At 41.2% G+C, this 16,347-nt stretch overlaps 1 long non-coding RNA gene across 1 annotated transcript; it reads right to left on the bottom strand.

Moving 5' to 3' along the window:
• Positions 1 to 4,367: 4,367 nt before the first annotated feature.
• On the bottom strand, positions 4,368 to 16,064 carry LOC310635309. Its single transcript, XR_014491380.1, has 4 exons — positions 15,509 to 16,064; positions 7,238 to 7,376; positions 6,062 to 6,374; positions 4,368 to 4,640 (listed from the first exon to the last, which is right to left on the bottom strand). It is a non-coding gene; the product is annotated as an uncharacterized lncRNA (long non-coding RNA).
• Positions 16,065 to 16,347: the final 283 nt, after the last annotated feature.

Raw genomic sequence — 16,347 nt, forward strand, 5'->3', positions numbered from 1 at the left:
GAAACCTGGAGGGCAAAGCTCAGTCAGAGGGAAACCTCCCTCTGAGCCCAACCAGGTTTCCATAATGCATGCCAGGTCTGCGCATTCCTCCTCAATCAGGTCGCGAACGAGGGGAGCCTTGTTCACAACGGATCTGGCATTAAAGTACAGCACCCTGAGCTCAGGGGCCTGATCCCCCTCACCCCCGGATAAACGGGTACTAACTGGAGGGTCGGAACATGCCACCGCTTGAAGACAGCGGGGGTGTGATCCCAGGTGTTGATATGGCTCTCCACGTAACCACCTGCTGCCATTCCCAATTGTCGTGGGGATTTGAAACCCCACCCTGCTGCTGGGAAAACCAGAGGTCCCCAACCCCATCTCGCCGGGAACCATCTCAGGCCCAGACTGACAACCGGTTGGTGGGGCACCCCCCAATTCCCGCCCAACCCTACCATCCCCCTCCCTCCCTAACCCCTTAAAACAACTGGCTAAAAAACATACCAGGGGCCTCTTAATATATTTCCACTAGAGGCCCCTGTCTATGCCCAACCACCTCTCGGGGTCCCAACAATTGGGCCCGTCCTTAAGGGAGATGTTGGAAAGGGTGGCAGATCGCACCCAGGAGGGGGGGCCCCTCCTGAGGGTGCACAGGTCCGCATTGGAATAGCGAAAACGAGCCATATAATAATGTCCACATGGGGCAGCTATGGGCAGATAGATGGTCAAGATGATGTTAAAAGATGATATTAAGTCCGGGAAGTATCTCAAGTCCACCAATCTGGCTCCACTCTCACCTGAGCCGGTAACCAGGCGAAAAAACAACAACCACCCTCTCACTACAGCTGAGGCGTCCAGCCTGGGGTAGACAAAGTACGAACCACCTGGATAAACCTACCCCAACTGATCTCTCACATCAGTGGGGTGGTTGATGGCCGATCCAAAACCGCTCTCTCACCGCGGTCAGTTCCCGGGTTCTCCCGGACAATTAATGGGGAAGTCACAGGAGCAGGGGCATATAACCATGCCCAAATGTCCAGCCAAGCCGACCCAGATGGGTCACATGATGGTGCCGTTGGCAGAGATGTTCCAGGGGCATGCATAGTCCTCCCCCATTCAGATATAAAATTAAAGGTGAGCAGAAGGACCTGACGAGGGGTCGAGGCCATATCATTAAGGGCTCATGCGGCATGGAAAATAAACGTCGGTTGGCAGCCAGCGGGTCCGCCCACCGCCACAGTCCAAGCTGCAAGCGTCCAGGCCATCCCAAAATCGAGTTCCCTGAGGCCGCAGCAGCGGCTGGCCATGGGCCACACTGCCCAGGCCACGACACCAGCGCGCTGCAAACAACTGACTCCAGAGCCGTGGCCATGGCCGTTCTACAGGCCGCTATATTCCAGATTGCCGTTCCGGGGGGGGGTCGCTGCATCGTAAGAAACGGCACCCACCGTCATGCGGCCGATCACCAGGCCGCCATAATCTCCCTGGCCGCTCCTGCTGTTGCAGGGGGGGGCAAGGCCGCCCGAAGCCCCGGATTCAAGGCGCCACAGTTGCAGTTCTGAGGCCACATCTGCGGCCGAACTCCAGGCTGCCATTGTCTCCTAGCCACTTCTGCCATTCGGGGGAGGGGGCTACCGTGCCAGAAAAGCAGCGCCCACCAGCTGCTCCCTGCTCTGGTCTCCAACTGAGGTGCTAAGGTTGTGGCTGCGGCCGATCTTCAGGCCGCCATGGTCTCCCGGCCGCTGCTGCCATTCCGGAGGGGGGGCCTCCACGCTGCAAAAAGCGGTGCCCGCCAGCTGTTCCCTGCTCCAACCCTCCATTCGGCTTCCCGAGCCTCCATTGGGCTTCCCGAACTGCCCAAACTGCAAAAGCCCGTCGTGGAGCTCACAGAGCTCAGCCGAAGACCGCCTCCATCTTAGGCAAAAAAAACCCTGTCATATACTTATGACAGTTGCAGTGTCCTGGGGTCATGTGATCCTCATTTGTAACCTTCCCAGCTGGCTTCTGACAAGCAAAGTCAATGGGGAAGCCAGATTCACTTAAAAACTGCAGTGATTTGCTGTGGCAAAAAAGGTTGCAAAATGGGTCACAACTTAACAATTGTCTTGCTTAGCAATGAAAATATTGGGCTCAATTGTGATCATAAGTCGAGAAATAAATGTATACGATCCAACTTCCCTTAAGCTCTGAGAGCAGAAAAATAAAGAGATATGTTATGTCATGCCCACATCTTCTGGTTTTATATGATTCTCACTGTGCCCTTTCCTTTCCTATCACCCAGAAGCTTTTCAGAACCACAGCCAACTTCCTCTATCAAGCACTGGTCCAGTTTACAATTTATGGCCGTCTCTGTTGAGTGACAGATCAGCCATTAGATGATCTCATTTGCTGTATGCTTTGTATCATCCTGTCTTCAATGGGAAGGAGGGAATGGCAGATCTGCCAAAGGCAATCATTGCAGGGGGAAGAATTATCCAAAAGCAGGTCCCACAGACAAGCAGGGAGAAGGAGAAGCATGCACTTTTCACCAGATAATTTCCACAAAGCCCTAACTGAGAAGCCTCCAGAAAGACACTTTGGTAGGCAAGATCGCAGTTAGTCTAATTCCAAATGCCACTGCAAGGAATCCGTGTAGATCCCAAGGGACTGGAGTCTGTCCATTCCCTCACAGACTGATGTCTGGGTGTGGAAAGAGAAGAAAGTATCAGAAAGAAGAAAAGCATACTGGGTGTTCTAAAATATAAAGGAATATGTGGCTTTACCCTGTCTTTGTTCTGACCTGCCCCTTCATACTTACTACCTTCACCACTGCCACGGGATGCAGCTTTCAGGAGACTACTACTGACAAAAGGCAGCCTTCCACAGACTCCAATTTCTCATGGGCCACCAAGTCTTTTTTTTGCCCGTCCCTTTCATTACACAAGAGTTCACGAGCTGATGATGAATCACTGGCTTGCATGGTTATTTCAGCCATAAGCACCTAAAGTACAGTATATTCCATGGGGTTGCCTTCTTATACATTAGTTTGCCATTGATGGGCAAAACCAACTCTATTTTCAAGCCTTCCCATCTCTTTGTCCTCCTCTCTTAGTTTTCCTCAGCCCCCCCTTTGGCACCTGCACCCTTCCTTAGATTACTAGCATGGTCTCCCTGACACCCACCTGCCCGTTCCAAATTGTGGCCTTCTCTGCCAATGCAGCACTTTCACACTTGATGTCTTGTCACTTGCTGTCTTTTCCTCTTCCTTCACTGTGCCCTTAAGCCCTCATCTAAATTTTGTAATATGTCTGTAGAAATTAAAGATGGACTACAAAACCATTTTGATTTTATTTTTTTTTTATCTCCTTTGTGTGGCAAGAGACTTTCAATAATTACCGTTTTCCCTGTAAGAGGATCTACAGCGTGTACCCAAACAGTTTCTCTTGTCACAGCATGGGTCAAGTATGTCAGGGTGACATCCCTAGCTATGGAATTGACTGTAGGAAAATGACCACCTTACCCCAGACTCCTGTGTTCCTACCTCATGGTTCCTCTCACCCATTGGCCTTGAACTCCGAACCCTGCCTAGGCCAGAAACACCAGCAAACTGGCAAGGCAAATTTCTTCAATTTGCTGGCTTATTATGCTTATTATGCTCATACTGAAGTAACTGACAAGCAAGAGGATTTGCCAGGAGGGGCCTTGTCCTGTTGTGTGTTGGGGGAGAGTAGGGTAGCTTCCCCAGTGACCTACTTTCAGGGACAAATCAAGATTGTGAGTTTCCATTCAGGCAGAAGATGAGGGAGGCCTGAGCAAATGAAGGAATCACTGAATGTATCTTCCTAGCTTCCAATCACTAGTATTCTAGCATGTTATTAGACACCCATCAAACCAAATAAGATTCCTTAGAAGTCGGGGTTTCCTTTTGTAAAGCCCCAAATATGAAATCAAGAACACAAAGGACAACAGAAGATAAGATGGCCTTTCCATAGAAGTTGCAAAGTCTTAGAAAGTGAAGTCGTAAATCATAACGAAATCAAAACACTTAAATTTATAACGGCTAAAGTAAAAATAAGCCTTAGGCTGCAATCTTTTGTCTGCTTATATAAGCGGAAGCCACCATTAAACAAGCTTCCTGTTGCGTGACATAACTAATACATTGCCCTCCTAGTTAGTTTAAGATGAGGAGTGAGCAAATGGAGTTTGGCAGGATTTATATTTATATTTATTTATTAATCATTAATCATTTATTAATCCAAGTGGGAAAGCCTTCGGGTCCTTCCAGTTATTGCAGGGCTATACCTCTCCTTTCCCTGACCGTGAAATATTGACAGAGGCTTACATTATCCTGAAGACTTTTGTCAAAATGGCTAAGTTTTTATGACACAATTGCCAATCCTGTACAATTTCAGCATCTTTATTATTCCCTTCATAGCAGTTTTGTATTACGAGGTTTTTGTTTTTTATTCTGTCACTCTGGGAAAGAATGTGAGGTGAGAAAGCTATGTACTCTTCTTTTTCTTGATGAACCTTTCATCTTCACCTTTGATAGGGTAGCTCACTGGCAGGAAATAAGAAATTGTCCTTCATAGCCTTACAGTTATCACTCAAGCTTGGAAGATTGACCATTTATTTATTTTGACACACTTCATGCACAGTTGGGGAGACTGCTCTTTGAAAATCTGCAAAGAAAAAAGAAACACCTATGTTTGCTGTGAGAAGTTACCAAGGGTGTCAAATCAGTGTTCCTTTCACTGGAAAGGGAGAATTTCTTTCAACATTAAAAGGTGAGGATAGATTTTAAGGACACCTTTTAAGTATTCTCAAGGAGGAGAAAGGCGACCAAAGCATTACAAGAGTGAAAAAGCTCCAGAATACTAGAGGAGCTAGGAGATCCAAAGGCAAAACCAACAGCCATGAGGATACATAATTAACAAGGTACACCTCTATATAGCAAAATGCCATGTTTTGTTCTCCATTATTTTTCTTAGGTTGATTAAGTGACTTTCCTGGGTGTGTCCTTCTGCAGTGCACAGTACCTTAGAGAGAGTGAAAAATCAAGTGATGAAAAAACTTTTTGAAAGTGAGTGAAGTGGGCTAAACAAGGAGGTTTCAACAGAGTGAATGGAATGAAAAATAAAAGCGGTGACGTGATCTGGGATGTGACTGAAGCTAAGAAGGCCTGGAGGGAGAATTTAAACATTTGTATGTGAATCAAAGCGATCTATCAAGCAATGTGATAGAAACAAATAAATATTAGTATCCAAGTAAAAAAGGATAAAGATAAAGTCTTAGATACTACATAAATGTTGGCTGCAGGTGTACAGCAAGTGGAGAAATGTTAAAATATGGTTGTGTTTTATTAACAGAGAAAAGGTACATCATATCTCACATACAGTATGTGCAAACACTGCATTTGTGCCTGATGATTGTAAGAATGTCATTAGTATTCTTTTAACCAAGAGAAAAGTGATAGGAGCAAATACAAAAACTACATGGGAGATTTTGTTAATTGCCTCAGAAAGTGACAGAAAGGGTACAAGAAGTGAAAAAGAAGTGCAGTGCCGTGTATATCAGGCAGGTGACGTACAGTCCAAATTTTTGCTCAACTGTCATGAGAAATGTCAGAAAAAAGATGTTTTGTAAGTTTGTTGATTTAAAGAGTATGAGAAAATGAATAAGATTGAATTAAGGAATATTTGAGTGAATATAAAGTTGAAGGGTGGTTTTGAAGTTGGTGAGCAGGCCATGGTGAAAGTCAAACATGCACGAGAATAAATGAAATATTTTGTAAATGATTCAACACAAAGATGACATTAAAAAAGGATACGCCATCATCCCGTGATTATATCATATATTTTGTAAATGAATGCAGAGAGTGATGTTTAAAGATATGGTGTTGCAAATATGTATGGGCAAGTGCTTTTAAATATAGATGATGTTCTGCCATTGACTGAGAACCCCAATGATTTGCAGAAAATGTTGAATAGATTTGAAACTAAATATTTCAAAGATCAAGAAAGCTATGTTTAATAAGGAAAACGGAGGAAATGGAGTGAATGATTGCAAGTTATAAATGATCTGAAGATAGAATAATTTGAACCTGCTCATTTCTGCTTCTACTGAAAATTCTGGGTTGATTTGTTCAATAATCCAGCGTTATTTGACCATGGTATTCTCAGTTGTCTTCTCCAACATTTAAAAGTTCAAGTGTCAATACTTTTCCAATCCTGCTTCTCCAAAATCCAACTTTAGCTTCCAGGTAGTGTCACAGGTCACCTTTGCTTTCATAGTTCTGGTTTTTGTAGGCATAAAGGTATGGCATTTGAATACAGGGTAGGTCTTGGTAAGTGCAGATAATTAAACCCATGAAATGGTAGCATTATTCAAATCCATACTATAACCAAGTGACAGTTCTATGGAAAATATGATAATTAGTTCCAGCTTGACATAAATAGGCAATAAAAAATTTTAAACATAAAATTTTATACAGATATAAATAAAATATTAGTGAAGGATAAAACAAGTTTTTAATTTAAATTTATGATTTACAAAGTCACAGTGTAATTATAGAAAGCAAAATAAAAAATTAAATTCTACAATAGATTCAGGCATCTCATTCTATTTTAGTGTTGCTATGACCACGTTCATGTTATTCAATTATATCAAATTTTTGCTCCAATGTAATAAGCCTCTTTTTTTAAAAAAACAAAAACCACCTTGTACTGTTTTTGTCGAAGTCTACGTTTTCTCCATTTTGTACACCCAAAGATCAGCAGTGTCTAAAACCCCAACAGCAACTGTGGATGCCCTAGCCTCAATTGTGCATTGAATTTGGGGTTGCATTAAATGCAACCTGGTTTCAATTTACAATTCACATTAAATCAAATACAGGTACTCAACTTAGGAACATAATTGGGCCTGGCAATAAGTTGTGATTGTCATGAAATGGGTCATCAAGTGACCAATTTTATAACCTCTTTTGTGGTGGTCATTAAATGAACATCATGGTTGGAAAGCAACCACTGCAATTGTTAAGTGAACCCATTGTTCGCTATGGGTGGTTTTTGCTGAAAACTAGAAGTAAACATTGGTGTCCGGCAAAAATGTCATAAATCAGACTGCGGGATGCTGCAAATAGACCAGTTGCTGAGCACCCAAAATGTGATCACATGACTGCAGGGGTTGGAGTGGGCAGCCATCATAATTAGTTTGGGGGGGGGGGTTCTGTTGTAATTTTCAACAGTTGCTAAACAACTGGTCCTAAATCAAGGCTTACCTGTATCACATTACTTGAACTCACACCAATTGCAACCATCCTATCTTTTCCAATGTCTTCATGGCTACTCTGCCAAGCACTAATCTGCCCATTTCTTGACTGATTCTTCCTTTTCTGTTGATGGCTGATGCTAAAGAGCCTAAGAACAGATGCATAAAAGAATGAATGAATCAAGGAGAAAACTGAGAAGGTTGTGGTGGCATAAAAGAGACTGGCAAGACGAAAAGGCAATGCATAAATTAATGTATGGACATTTTGAAAACAAGGTTGCTTAGAAAGGTATGGAGAGGTACAGTGAATGTTAAATATGTAACTTATTTCCTTCCCCCCTCTGTCTCTTGCTTATCTCAAAACACACATCCATTGTTATTAGAATGCATTCTAAGAAATTGCAATAGTTTGGTGTAGCATTTAAGGCTCCAGGCTAGAAAGTAGGAGACTGTGAATTCTAGTCCAGCAAAGCTCACTGGGTGACTGTGAGCCAGTTGCTCTCTCCCAGCCATGGGAAGGAGGCAATGGCAAATCACTTCTGAAATGTTGCTGAGAAAACTTGCCAGTTGCCAGTTGCAAAAAATTGACTCAAAGGGACCCAAAAAACCTCCTGACACCAGCCAATAAGAATGTAAATGACAATCATGCCAAAATTCAATGAAAGTTTTTTTTATAATAAATCGTCCTTTTGCTGGATTTTGCAGTGTTGTTTCTCTGTGTCATATATGTTGATATATGCATAGTTCTGTCTTTATTTGTTTTTGTCATATTTATGTAGTGTATATTGGAGGTGATGACCCTTTAAGAACTGTGTGCAATGAAATTTCATTTTAATGTATGCCGATTAGTGTACATTCAAAATAACAATAACTATTCTATTCTATTCTATTCTATTCTATTCTATTCTATTCTATTCTATTCTATTCTATTCTATTCCTAATTCTAATTCTAATTCTAATTCTATTCGATTCCTCTGTTGAGGAATATTAGTTGGATGTATACATGTAAATAAAATTATACCTAGTTTAAATAGATAATATTTTGGCTTACTATTGTAGCTTATTCATGGTTAAACGCAGCTAAACATGAGAAATGAACCTGTCCAGCACATAATTGGGGTTCAACTTGGTCAGGAACTTTTCTATTATCAATTTTATTTATAAATATGTTTAGATACACATATGCATATGTGTGTTTCTCTTACAAATTTCTTGGATGTCACAGAAAACCTGTCCCCCAGGGATAAAAAACAAGAGTCCCTCAAACTGACTTTACAACTCCTATAAACTTTTCTGGATTTAGTTGCAATCTGTTAACTTGATTAACTCAGAGACTACAATCTAGTCCAGGCAGGAAGAAATGTGGGAGCTAAGTAGACCTGTTGGAAGGATGAAAAAGAGGAGCAACCTTGGATTGCTTGGTAACAGGATAATATTAGCTTTGTATCACTGATGGCCCCAGCTGCATAGCCGGACCTCTCAAAAAAATGTTCACCAAACAGCTTGGGGAGCTTCACATTAAATCAGGCAACTTGCCAGGTTTGAGAGAGCCAACAGCTGTTTAACAGGCGGAAGGAAGGGGGGCTGCCAAGGTTCTGAGACAGCGGACTCGCCTGCCTTATCACTCAGCTCCGTCTCAACCGATGCATGCTCCCGTTTAGTGTGCTCAATAAAGTGGGCCAGATGACCCACCTGTCAAAACTGACCACCTCCCCAGGCCCCCTTCCTGTACCTACATCACTGTTGTAATTGGTGACAGATGGTTTCCGGCTGGCTGGTGACATTCATAACGTGGGAAGACAGCAAAACCAACAGCTTTGCCTGACACTTTGCCTTCACATAAAATTCAGGACACCGCCACTTGGTGGCAAGCCAAAACAGAGACAATGGGGATGGCACATATTATGCCAGTAGTTTTCCCCCAAATGAAGGACAGGTTTGCATTTTTACTCAGGAGCAGAAATAGGCAAGCCCTTGGGAGTGTGCTGCGTGTCCTGGAGGGAAGGAGAGCTGATTTTCACAAGTATTTTTTTTTAATTCCATTTATATCCCGCTCTTCTCCGAAGACTCAGGGCGGCTTACAAGCTTAGCAGTAGCCTTCATTCTATGTATATGCCTGCTTATTAGGGCTTTCACACACACCCCAAGCGGCATTATTACAAAGTCAGCTTAATTGCCCCTAACAATCTGGGTCCTCATTTTACCTACCTCGGAAGAGTCAACCTTGAGCCTGGTGGGATGCGAACCTGCACTAATTGCAGGCAGCTGGTGTTACTTAAGGAGGCATTAGCCAACTGCTCCACCAAGGCTTTTGAAGCCCTAAGACTTCTTGCTTCTTCTGGAGAACTATATTACCAACTCCCCCACCTCACACCCTTTTTTTCCACCCGTAGATCATCCTTCTATGAAAAATCTGAAGAATTACTGCTAGGAACACTGCTCTTAAAAACCAGATGAGGAGACCAGTAGGATCTTGATTGGAGTGGAGATGTCAAACTGACATAAGCATATTTAATTGAGAGTGATTTCACAAGCTTGTCATCTTCTTTCCTTGGTTTAAGCACCACATGAAGTGTCTTTTTATAAACAGTGCTGGCTTGCCTGCCTGCTTGAGTTCTTTCTGGTGCATGATGCCCAATCTGGATCCAGCGGAAAATCTATGCTAGTTATGAGTTTGAGAGGCCTGTGCTTTTGGCTCATTACTGTGTGAAGTTCTCTATAGGGCCCAAAAGATCCAAACCTTCGGAACAATACGGTCTTTTGCCCAACCCTCACTTTCTCTCCCTGCCGTAGGTACAGGTGAAGCCAGCTGACGACGGACCCGCTTCCTCGGCAGGGAAATGCTGACTCTGCTCTTCAGTGAGCTAAGCAGAAAGGCCTGTTCCATCATGGAGTTAGCAGAGGTGGGGCGGGAGGGGCTGGGAAATGGAGCTGCAATGGAGAATAGGAGGCAGATCCTGGATGGGCCTGAGCCGGGCCTTCCAAGGTGGATTGAGCCCACGGGTCTTGCCTGGTACAGGAGATGGAATGAATGCTGACAGAACAAAGGCTTTTATGCTGTCTGTTAGTTAAGACTGCGGTACAGAGATGCAGCCTCCAAACAGGCTCATTGAAGGAGAGCACCTGGAATCTCTATCATGTCCCTTGTCTCTCTTTTTTTAATGCATTCTATGTTTAATACAAATTCAGGTATTTTTTTCAAATCAGTCACTATGGACTTAGCTATTTTCATGACAGGTTTACATATCTGATATTGCTGATATTTTGGGAGGATTTTTTCGCTTTGCCCATTCACTGACCCACTTTTATTCTGTATTTTGCTCCACCCTGTGTGTGCATTCTTCTTTAACACAGCTTGTCTCATTTTGAAAAATAAGGCATATACAAAAGTAGGGAGTATGGCACGAGTTTTGAGATAATACAAGATGCGTGACTATTTATAGATGAGGTAATATATACTATGACTTGATTAATTAGGACACAGGTGTCAAACATCACATCACATGATATATCGTGATGTATTGTGACTTTGTTTTTGCAGAGGTGGGGGTGTGTGGCCTGCATGTGACGCATCCAGCCCGCAGGCCACCAGTTTTACACCCCTGAATTAGATTAAAGTTTGAATATCTTTTGACTATTCAAGATTTCCCAACTTTGGCTGTGCATTCTTGCTTTTCTTTGAAGATGTTTCACTCTTAATCTTGCAACTATAGTTGTGCCTTCTAAAATGTTCTAAAGAGAATAGTTGATTTGTGCTACCAATTAAAACTTCAAAATGTGGCACATATTATTTGTGTGCACACTCTTATGCAAAATTTAAAAATAATGGATGGGTGTTAGTCTTGAGACCTGACATTAACCATTTGCTCCTAAAAAGGACTATCAGGCCAGTTTGCCATGGAGGAAAAATGTCCATTTTCTCTCTTTTACAAATAGTAGGCTGGGGAACACTTTAGCAACAGCAAGTCTGTGTTTCTGAATCAGCTCAAAAGCTTTGTGCTGGGCAGGGATTTTTAGAATTTGAGGGAGGCCGAGACAGACGGTTTTATTTCAACCCCAACTTTCTTATTCCTATGACATTTGTTCAAGGGCCGCATCCAGAAACCCCTTCCCCCCTTTCATCTCATCTCACCTATGCTGTTCAAGCATTTGGATTTGTGACTCATTGAATATGTTTTCTGACTTCACCAGGGATGTGGGTGTGAAAAACAATCCTCAAGCCTTAGAAGCGCCTTTGGACATTTATATGGACCACTTGCCTGCAGTTCCTTTAACCAAGCACATCATGAAGTGCCATTTTGGTTTCAAATCTGAAATGCTGCATAGCTCTATTGCCTGTTCCAGCCAAGAGGAGTCCTGAATAGAATTACAGTAGGAAGCTGCTTCCTATTTTCTCCTTCAGTGCAAGAATCTGATAAAGCATAAATAGCACGGTCTCTCTCTCTCTCTCTCTCTCTCTCCTAAATGTGCCTTGTAGAATGGTAGTAGAAGTAATACTTCCTCCAGCACCTGAATAACCTCTTTGCGGTTCTTATTTTCAAATAAGTGCAACAACAAGTAAGAGAAAGGATAATATAATTCTACGATATTTGTAGCTTGTAAAGGGGGTAGTGCTTTATATTTCCTGTTCCTGGGTCAGATGAGGGAATTGATTGGGCGTCAAAAAGAGAAGGGTTGTTGTGGTAAGAACTATGGATTTCTTAATAGAAGTGAATGGGGGTTTAAAAAGAGGTTCAATTACCTCAATTTATGAACCTAAGAAGAACACTATAAAAAGTATGTCTATAGGAGGGTCACAGGACGTAAGAAACCATATACAGCTAATAACATCAGCAGATGCTCTGTTGAGGCCACTGACTGATGAAACCACTTTGTTGATTTCCCTCATTATTCTGCCATATCAAAGTTTTGCTGTGAAAAGCACTAATGGGATTTAACAAGATCCTTGATTAAATCAGTTACTATAAAATTTCTTTTTCTGAACTACTGATGATTCTGGCTCAATGTTCACACTTCCTTGTCTAAATGTTGTTTCGATTTAAAAATTTTGTTAAGTTCTTCAGCAGTGAAACCTAGCTCTTAGACAAAGAAAGCCTAAATTCTGCAGGTTATGTAAGTATTACAAAGGCAGAAAATTGACAAGATGGATTTAAAAACTGTTTCTTCTGATTGTGGAAATGGTATAAGAGGTATTATTTTTAATCTGCCTTTATTAATATTCTTTTAATAAGTAACTCAAGGTGGTGAACATACCTAATACTTTTTCCTCTTCCCACAACAGTGATTCTGTGGCAAGGCTTTGGCTTTTCATGTCTTCATGTGTACCATTCTGGCCATTAATAATTACAACTTGAGCTTTATTACAACATATGGCTGGGTATTTGTGTGGATTAAAGATGAAATTTTCAAGATTCTAATTAGTATATCTGCTGTCTTTTTTGTGTCCCATGTAAAAGGTTTCCTTCTGCATTCTTTTGAAAACTATGTTTCTTTTGAGAGCAGTGAAGTTGGCTAAATCAGAATCTTTTTATTGGACCCAGAAATCTTTTTTGATTTAGATTAGACACCAAGACTTTCAAAATATTTAACAGATTTGTATTTCCCAATGTAATTCTGAGTTACACAGGTATACAAAAAACAGTATAAAACAATAAAATATTTGTGATTAAATATAAACATTAAAACATCCATGGTAAATAAGCTGACCATATTTTATGTAAAATATCTGCAGTACTCATACATGAGAAGTTACATTTGTGGGGAAATGTGGAGTTCAAAATCTTCCCTGCACAAGCCAGGGGATTTTTAACAAGTGACAATGGAATACACCCCTTCTTTTCCTAAACTGGGAAATCTGGGCTATGGGGAGTCATGTATGTCTGCAATAGCAGATGCTCTCCCCAAGAGTCTGCATTCAGGGAAGATTGGAACTGAAGTAACCTCTATTTTGATCCACCAAGGAGAGAGGGATTTCAAAACATCCAATGACTTTGAAAAGTCTTAGTCTGGGTAGCAAAAGTTTGCTAAGATTGTTATGGTGAATTCTTGAAAGTTGCTGCTGTTGAAAGGAATGGGTGATAGTGTCCTATGTGCTTTATAGTGCTTACCTGAAAGTTGAAGAGATGGGCATTAGGAAACTTGATGTAATTAGATCTTGATTTGATCTAATAAAGCACTCCTTGGGATATTAAGTAAAAGGGAGTCATTAAAATCATTGGATGCAGAATAGTTATGCCTGTGGTGTAATGTAGAATCAAGCTTTTGAAATGGAAGACATCTTAGCAAATTTTGAGAATTCTAACTAAAAATACAGATCTACAATGGGAGGTTTTGACGGATTGCATTATATCATTCATCCACCTAGAACGATTCTGGGAAAACAAAGCTTTCTGCTGCCATATTATTTGGGGGCATTACTCCCCCCCACATAAAACAATACAACTGTACTCGTTTTTTCATTTTGTTGAATCTGGTTTGTTTTAAATATATATATCACGCATTCTGGCTTTTTTGAGTTCTAAACCATACTGACTTGTGTCAATACTCAGTGACGCCAAAGTAATTGGGTGATTACCCCTCTCCCCTCAAACTGTATTTGTATGCATTTGCATGCTGCATATTTGCAAGAGTGTAAATGGTTTATAAATCGTAAATCTATAAAATCTATAAAGCAAGCCATCCTAATAAATAGATTACTAAAGCTATTAATAAGAATTGCTGTTATCTGTATTTGTTTTTATGATTTTGCAAAATCCCATCAAAGCGGGGGAACATCTGACCTTGGGGTAAAGCTGTTCTAAAGTGAACAGACTACTGCTTTATAGCCAATCTTTTACCAAGTTGTCTAGTTAAATAAATCCTTACATACACAATTATGGTTTCATTTTGACCTGTGGGGGTATGCTGGTTCAAATGCACAAGGAATTTCATAGCAACTGAAGTTCATAGTAGAATTAACAATAGTCTTACATGTCAGTGGTATCTTATCCATTAAGTCTGATGACTCTTATGTAGCCCAAACTGCACTATTCAGAAAGCAGAACCAAAAAACATGGTAGGATTAGGTATATATACTTTACTGGATTACTACCTATTTCAAACCATAAGTCTTTTGTTGTAGGTTCTAAACACAATAAAGATCCCTGTGATATTATAATCCATATATGGTTACACAATTTCAGAGTGCTTCACACATTACATTAACCCATACATTTTATTTGGTTTTGAATTAATGTGCTCTGTGGTCTCAGTCACTTTGGTTTATGAACCAGTTTCTGGCTTAGCATGATGTGTTAATCAGACCATTCTAACTTGCTTAGTAAATATTAGAATCAACTGTGTATGCTGTTTGTTTTCAAAGTGCCACAAACATCTTATTTTTGCTGCAAAGGAATTAGTGTTCTATCTCCCCATACAAGGGATGGCCCTTTATACAACTGCGATAATGCCTACTCAGCATGGCAAGTGGTGGTGAATTTTGCATGCTGGGCCACAGGTTCAAACTAGAGCTTACTGTTCTAGATCTTCAGATTATGTCACAGATGTTGATAGCACAACATAGTTAAAATATTTACCGAAGGAAAATTTACCATTCTCTTGTTTTTCGATAGTATGCTCAGTATCTTTTGGGGTCTGCATGGGCATCATTTCTTTTTTTAAAAAAAATACCGTAACCAAAAAGACATGGTAGCTAAAGAATATCCCATCTCCACCCGAGGAGTGAACAAGAGGAATTACCTTGTTTGGAAATAGATGTTGTACCAGACCGGGAGATAAAATAACATAATCTATAACAAGCCATTTTTAATATAATAATCTGAAGTCAAATCTGGGTTTGGGTGATATACTAAGCCAAACCATAATATCATATAACTATTCCCAGTGTACTGTATGGTATCAGTGCAATTGTTACTTTAATTATATTTCCATTTGGTGAGTGTGCTTTTTGTAGATAGAACCATTTACGTTGAGAGGCATCAGATTTTGGATGCTGAGATAATGTCTGTGCAATCTGAAGCTATTTATGGGAGGAAGCTCTCTTGCATTCCACGAGTCTTACTTCTAAGTCAACATGCATCAGAATGTATTATTATTATTGAAATTGTCACCGGATGAATTTACAGACTAACCTTTGGATCTATTCCATTGTGCCAAATAGAATTTTAAAGGAGTGAAAAACTTCTCTACTAAAAACTTTGAGAACGCTGCAAAAATTGAAAACTCTGTTCCTGACTAAAGAGATTAGTACTGTAATCTGTATAGTTCCAGTAAGTTTACTCACCAGTCTTTTCCCGTCTGTATGAATAAACCGTCTTGTTCCCTATGTGTTTGTACATTGCAGTTAGCATCTTTTGCAGCATAAGTAGTTCAGTGTCTATTTCATCTGCACTCATCTCTTTCTATTCAACAGCCGATCTTAGCGCCTCATATTGTACCTCACTTTCTAGTGAAGTCAGCTTCTGAATATATTGCTGTTTCTGTCCTAGAATGACATTTGTAAAGAATCAATTAGTGTCTGCCATCCGTCTTTAACCTCATTTGCCTTTTGTAGATCTCTTCAATACTTGTACTTCTATATTCCTATTATAACTGTAAATTTTCCTGTGACTTACCTATCTTTTAAAACAGACATATCAAACACAAGGCCCGGGGGCTGGATCCGGCCTGCAAAGTGGTTTCATGTGGCCCACGAAGCCATCCTGGAAACAGTGAGGGAACGGCCCCCCACTGCCTTGGCCCTGGCCCAGAGATTCTCCTTCTGCCAGAGACCCTCAGATCTGTCCCACTCCTGCTCACATAGGCACCCTTGATGTGAACGATGTAGAGCTAGCCACGCCCACCCAGTAGGCCATACGCATCTAGCCACGCCCAACCAATAGGCCACGCCCACCCAGGCCACACCCACCCGGCCCCCTGAGGGCAACCGCAATGCTGATGCGGCCCTCAATGAAATTGAGTTTGACACCCCTGTTTTAAAAGCATCTTTCCTTGCTTTTCATTGTTATAACATTTTAAATTGAATATATTTCTTTGTCCTGTCTTGCTTGATAGTTTGGCTGTCATATTTCCTTGCCCATGAGTTTTTACCTTGCTACTTTTCCTTTCTATCAGGATGGCTTA

This window comes from Vipera ursinii (genome assembly GCF_947247035.1).
Source record: "Vipera ursinii genome assembly, chromosome: 2".
Taxonomy (NCBI): Eukaryota; Metazoa; Chordata; class Lepidosauria; order Squamata; family Viperidae; genus Vipera; species Vipera ursinii.